Source organism: Triticum dicoccoides, chromosome 7B (assembly GCF_002162155.2).
Source record: "Triticum dicoccoides isolate Atlit2015 ecotype Zavitan chromosome 7B, WEW_v2.0, whole genome shotgun sequence".
Classification (NCBI taxonomy): Eukaryota; Viridiplantae; Streptophyta; class Magnoliopsida; order Poales; family Poaceae; genus Triticum; species Triticum dicoccoides.
The window spans coordinates 593,156,591-593,163,237 of record NC_041393.1 but is presented as its reverse complement, the minus strand read 5'-3'; the positions used below and the strand labels follow the sequence as shown (position 1 = coordinate 593,163,237).

General features: G+C 51.6%; 1 pseudogene; it reads right to left on the bottom strand.

Moving 5' to 3' along the window:
* LOC119336590 overlaps window positions 1-6,647 on the bottom strand; it is a 17,565-nt pseudogene that overhangs the window by 1,144 nt on the left and 9,774 nt on the right.

Sequence of the window (6,647 nt, the reverse complement as noted above, 5' to 3'; positions counted from 1 at the left end):
AACAAAATCTTCATAAACTATATGAAGATAAGGAATGCTGCATTAAAAGAAAACACTAATCTAAAGTTCAGACATCATACACTTTAGTAGCTTGACCACTGGAACTGTCCTTTGAATTGTTGTAAAGCTTTCCATGCATGACAGTAATACTTGTCAGCAAGGGTTTTCCTACCAGCCTGAAAGAAGGAAAGAAATGAATATAATGTGAGCTTCCTGCACGAAGTATCATCAGGCCCTAAACATGTGCCCTCCATGAAGGCACGCCCATCTAAAAATAACAACAATTAATCAACTGTAACACATAATGAGCCACATTCACACCATTCAGTTGCCAAATAATTCCATGATCAACTTGGAAGAAGAATTAGATCACGTTACCTATGTGTAGTAGCGAATGTCTGGAGTTCCATCCAGATTCAGCGTAGGAGCCAAACCCATGGTGAATTTTTTCACCAGTATGAATCGGGTAAACATCGGTAGCGACATCTAATTCCATCTACATATCGACCTGCTCGCATCTAGCCTCGCTGCGATTAACTGCACACAAATATGGGAAGGAAAATGTAGTTCAGTAGAGTGAATTGCAAAAAACCACCACATTTGGGACTTCATCTGCGGAAAACCACCTGGTCGCTAATCATTTGCAAAAATCACCGCGCATTCAGTAAACCATTTGCAAAAAGCACTGATCAGGTGATTTAGCCCGTTTAACCACTTTCTGACTAGTGGGGCCGGAATGTAAGGAGCTGATTTGGCAACAAATTGACATATACCTCCCTGGATCTTAAAAAAGAAAAGCAATCAAGCCCCTCCCCCTCCCCCACGGAGGGCATCTCCTTCCTCGCACGCAGCGACAGGGGGCCGCCCGATGAGGATGCGACATCACCGGCCGACGGCGACACACCGCCCCCTTCCCCTCCGGGGGCGGTGGCCATGGCTTACGACGACGGAAACCGCAGGATTGGCGGCAGCCGTGGCGCAGCAGCCGCTGGAGTCGTCGTCGGAACTGGCGGGGCTGCACTACCTGTCGTGGTTCTAAGTCTGACAGTAGTGTAGGGGGGTAGGTATGGAGAGGCAAGATCTTAGCTATGGAGTAGTTGTATACGCAAGGGGTTTACGAGTTCAGGCCCTTCTTGGAGGAAGTAACAACCCTACGTCTCGGAGCCTGGAGGCGGTCGACTGGATTATATGCGTATGAGTTACAGGGGTGCGAACCCTTTACGCTGAGGAGGGGGGTGGCTTATATAGAGTCCGCCAGACCCGTACGGCCCTTAGTTATGCAGGGTTTAAGATACATTAAGATTGGGCGTTACTGGTAACGCTACACATAAAGTGCTATGATAACCATAAAAGCTACTTAATGACCGACCGTCGGCGTGCAGAGTGACTTTAGGTCTCCTGACTGTCGAGTGGATGGCTTCATGGTCGAATGGTTGGCTTCATGGTCGAGTGTCTTCGAGTCTGTCGAGTGGAACACTTCTGAGTCGATTGGCAGCTGGTTTCTTCTAGAGATGTCCTTGGGTAGGGTAGTTTGGACAGGTCCATGACCCTACCCTAGGTACATAGTTTCATCATTAGCCCCCGAATGGATCGAGGTTTGAGTGGGGAAGGAGTTGAGAATTCTTCTGACCCATTTTTTGTGCTATGAGTATGTCTTGTTCTGGATCAATGAAGTTTAGGTGACGGCACCAACTTCTTTTTCAGTCGCCTTGATACATTCTTTGTATCCGTCGAGTGAAGTTTTTACTTGGAGAGCTCCGAGCGACAAAGCGGAGGAGATCTTTCATCTGACGAGTTGTTCTGCAACCCGCGAATTTAGCGGGATTCGTATTTCGGGAAGCGCGCGGGGTGGAGGAGGCCGCGGTAATCGGATGGGATAAGGCAGGGACGCCTCGATCTCCGCGCCACCTTTTTCGCCACATATCGCGCGCGCGGCTGTTGCGGGATTTGACAGGATCGCCCGGGCCTACAAGTCAGTCACTCGGATGTAACCTCATATAAGGCGCCGGACGGGGTTTTTTTGAACAGTGCGTTCTCATTTCCTCCTCCCTTCTCCAGACTTTCCGCCGCGTTCGCTTCCGCCTCAGCGCCGCTGCCCCGTGCGCGTCTCGCCGGCGATGATGGTGAAAGAGAAGACGGCGGCCCTGGAGCGGGCGAAGAAAGCGACGGCGAAGGCGAAGGGAAGGGCAACCAGTCGAGGCGGATCTTCATCGAGGGTCGGCCTGCCGCAGGGCTGGATCCAGGGCGACTGGATCCGTTCGACGATTCGTCAAGCAGATCTTGATGACCTGGCCGATGGAGGACTGATCCCCCATGGATCGGCGCGGCTCCCGGGGAAGAAGTCCGAGCCGCGGCCTCAGGAGGGTGAGTGAGTTCTCTTGGTCACCCATGTCGACCGTGGGTTTTCTTTGCCGCCTCACCCTTTCTTTCGGGGATTTCTGAATTTCTTTGGGGTGCAACTCCACCACTTCACACCCAACACCATCGTGTACCTCGCTGCTTATGTGTCTTTGTGCGAGAATTTCTTGGGTTGCCGGCCTCATTGGCGTCTTTTCAAGCACATCTTCACCTATCGCTCCCAGACGCTGAAAAAGGCCAATCCGAGTGACGAGAGAACCCGAGTGATTCAGATGTGTGAGGGTCTTGGGGTTCAAATGAGAGGAAAAAGTTCTTTCCCGGCCATGATCCTTGCCGACTCGGTCCGTGGATGGCAGTCGACCTGGTTCTACTGCAAAGACCAGCCGACGCCAGGGCAATCGATCGGACTCCCTCCTTTTTCCATGGAACGAGTGAGGAAGCCTTCCTCTTTGAAGGTGATCCCGGAAGAGAAGGCGCAGGTTAAGGTGCTGGTCGAGCGTGTCGTCCAGCTTATCCGCGATGGGGTGACCGACATGGACCTCTTGGAGGTCTTCCTCCGACGACGCATCCAGCCGCTTCAAGCCCGAGACCATCTGATGTGGTTGTATTCTGGTACTGAGGACACCACTCGGATCCATCCGGAGGAGATTGACGATGCCACGCTGGAGAGGTGGCTGGGGAGCATCACAGGGAACAAAGACAACCCCCGAGGAGCCAGGAGGATTCCTCCACTCGACCAATCATACGAAGTAGACAAGGTCCAATTCTGCATCTCCGACTGTGATCCTGCTTTCTTCATTCTGTTTGCTCAAAATCAGTCGACTGACTTTTGTCTTGTTTGTTGTCTTCTAGGCCACGACTGAGATGTACTTGATGCCCAACGGGGCGCAAGAACAGGCCGAGGAGGGAGAGGCGAGTGGAGGTGAAAGTGAGGAGGAGTGGCAATCTGATGGTGAGGGGGAAGAGGATGATGACGGCTCCAGCGAAGAGGAGGAGGAAGAGGAAGTCGATCCTCCTCGCACGGAGAGGCGATCCAAGCTCATCCATGACCCCGTGAGTGAGCGCGGCAAACCGATTGCGTCTGTTGTGCAATCGTCAAAGCGCCCTCGGGCGGCTTCTCCGGTGCCGACTGAAAAAGCGCCGAAGCACCCACGAGCGGCGCCATCAAAGCCGCCGAAGGCCTTGCCCAAGATGAGAATGGCCATTCCCACCATTTCCTGGTAACAGCAGAACTTGTGTCTTCTTGTTTAGCGCGGACGAACTCTTGGTCGACTCATTGATTAACCGACTGGTTTCTGAAATCTGCAGTGCTGCTACCTCTGAGACCTCCGCCAAGAACGAAGACCAGGAAATGGAAGACGCTGCTACCTCCAACCTTGGTATGCTCTCTGTAGTTTCACTTTTGGTCGATTGGATTTTCGTTTTTAACTTTGGATTTTTCCTGTAGTTCCTCCTCATGTCATTGATCTCCCTGATGATGACGACGAGGTGCCACTGAGGGCGAGGAGGAATAAAAAGGCGCCGGCTGGCAAGACCACTCAGATCGCATCAGCGCCTGCGGCATTGGTTCAAGAAGGTGGCGATGTCACTCGGCATTCCGTGTCCTTTGCTGTGCCGCTGACGAGTGCCCGGCCTTCGTCGTCGATTGCTGACCCGTCGTCCCTTTTTGCCACACACCACGTCCCAGAGGACCAAGCGGGTGCTGCTAAGCAGGCTATACGCCAAGCGGGGATCATGATGGAGCAGGTGAAGGCGATCCGGGAAGCCAGCCAAGCGGCTTATGATGCTAGCTCAGCCCTTCAGAGCAATGTCCAGGTTAGTTGGTCACCGCTTGTTCTGTTAGGATATGCTATCTAAAGACTTTCTTTCCGAAGATCTTTGTATCTGTACACCCAGTGGGTGTGTCGATTGAATTTTTGGATTGGTGGGGGCACGCTGAGTGCACCCACTGGGTGTAGTCCCTGAGACTATGGTGGACTGCTGGCAGTCGACTGTAGTCTTCGTATTTTAAATTTCTTCACTCTAACTTCTTCACTCGGTCTGGTCGGACCATGTCGAATGGAATCTTGGAACCGGTGGGGGCACGCTGAGTGCACCCACTAGGTGTAGTCCGCGAGACTATGGTGGACTGCTGGCAGTCGACTGTAGTCTGAAGAACCTGTTTTTTTTTCATGATGAGACCAAGGCTGACTGCTGGTAGTTAGCTATAGAGCTATAGTTTTAGGATCATAACCTCTTTGTCTCTTTTCGGCCGACTGATCGGACCAAGTCGGTAAAACCAGTGGGGGCACGCTGAGTGCACCCACTGGGTGTAGTCCCCGAGACTACTGTTGAATATTTTGATTCGACTGTAGTCTTAGAAACGTTACGGTTTTTCTCTTAGTCACTCAGAAGCAACCTCTCTTTGATGTCTGTCGACTGACACTTTGCAGAAATCTTGCGAGCTTGTGGCTCGTTATACTGAGTTGGAAAACAAACATATCCAGCTCAACCTTGACTTGAAGCTTGTTCAGGAGAACTTTCGGAAGGCGAAGGACGAAGCAAAAGGTGTGATTGGTGAGAACTTGACAATTGTCTTTATCTTTCGGCCCATTCCTGATTCTGATCTCATTGTCACTTTGCAGATAAAATGAAGGAGGCTCTGAAGAAGAAGGACCATGACCTTGCCGAGGCGCAGAAGGCGGCTTTGGACAAAACGAAGCTTGCGGAAGAAAAGCTGGCTTCAGTCGATAAACTTGAAGAGGAGAACGCCAATCTGAAAGCTGCTCTCGACGCGGCCAACAAGGAGGTCAGCCATCCGACTGACTCGTTATCGTCGACTCATCGTAGAACTGCTGGTTTATCTTTGAATTGTGTTTGCAGAGTTCTGCCAAAACTTCGAGGAGGAGACCAGCCGAGTGGAGACAGGCTTGGATCCCATTAATTCTCCTGTGAAGGATGAAACTGCCATGAACGTGCTCCGACTGGAGTCTCGTGTTGCTGGTGTGGTTGACTATCTTGCTCGACTGAAGGTTGCGGCGTCGCGAATCGATTCGACACTCTAGCCGGGAGAGACGCTTCAAAATGACCTCGAGTCTCTAATGACTCGACTGAATGAAGTTCCAGGTCGAGTGCAAGAATGGAAGAAGTCTTCTGCCAGGTGTGGTGCTGATGTTGCTCTGTCCCTGGTCCGTGTTCACTGCAAGGATGCGCGAGAGGACAAGCTGGCGTCCCTCAAAGTGGCCAACACCAAGAAGCATGACTTTCAATCTTTCATGGAGACCTTCATTGCTACTGCCACTCGAATTGCTGATGGAATCGACCTGGACCAGTTTGTCGAGCCTTCCAGTCCTCCACCCGAGGAGTAAGAAAAACTTCTATGCTTCGCCTTAAATTTGCCTCGGAATGCCAAGTGGTTTTGTAACCGATAAACTTTTACAGGCTTGATGCCTGAGCACTTCCGAATCCGTAGGATGTTATCTAAACTTGGCTTATCGTTTAATATGCTTGTATTTGCCTTCGAGCGAACTTTGTTCTTCACTCGGAATATACTTTAATGCTTGAGACGCAGCCCTAAGGTGGAGAATCCAGTCGATCTTCTCTTCACCGCTCTCGCAAGCAAGGATGGAGCACAGATTGCAGTCGACCTGCGTCCTTGCGGATTGGGATGGAGCGCACGTTGTATTTGTGGCGGAGCTCCGAAAGAGAAGGTAGCAGTCGACCTGCGCCTCGTCGTCTTTGCAGAGCGCACATTGTATTTGTGGCGTAGCTCCGAAGGAGAAGGTAGCAGTCGACTTGCACCTCGTCGTCCTTGCAGAATGCACATTATATTTATGGCGTAGCTCTGAAGGAGAAGGTAGCAGTCGACTTGCACCTCGTCGTCCTTGCAGAGCGCACATTGTATTTGTGGCGTAGCTCCGAAGGAAAAGGTAGCAGTCGACCTGCACCTCGTCGTCCTTGCAGAGCGCACATTGTATTTGTGGCGTAGCTCTGAAGGAGAAGGTAGCAGTCGACCTGCACCTCGTCGTCCTTGCGGATCGGGATGGATTTCATACTTAGGCGAGCACTTTGGACTGCAGCTAAGCTTCTGAGTGGGAGGTTTGCTCTCCACTCGGTAGGATTTTCAGATACTTAGGCGAGTACTGGACTGCAGCTAAGCCCCCGAGTGGGAGGTTTGCTCTCCACTCAGTAGGATTTCAGATACTTAGGCGAGTACTGGACTGCAGCTAAGCCCCCGAGTGGGAGGTTTGCTCTCCACTCGGTAGGATTTTCAAATACTTAGGCGAGTACTGGACTGCAGCTAAGCCCCC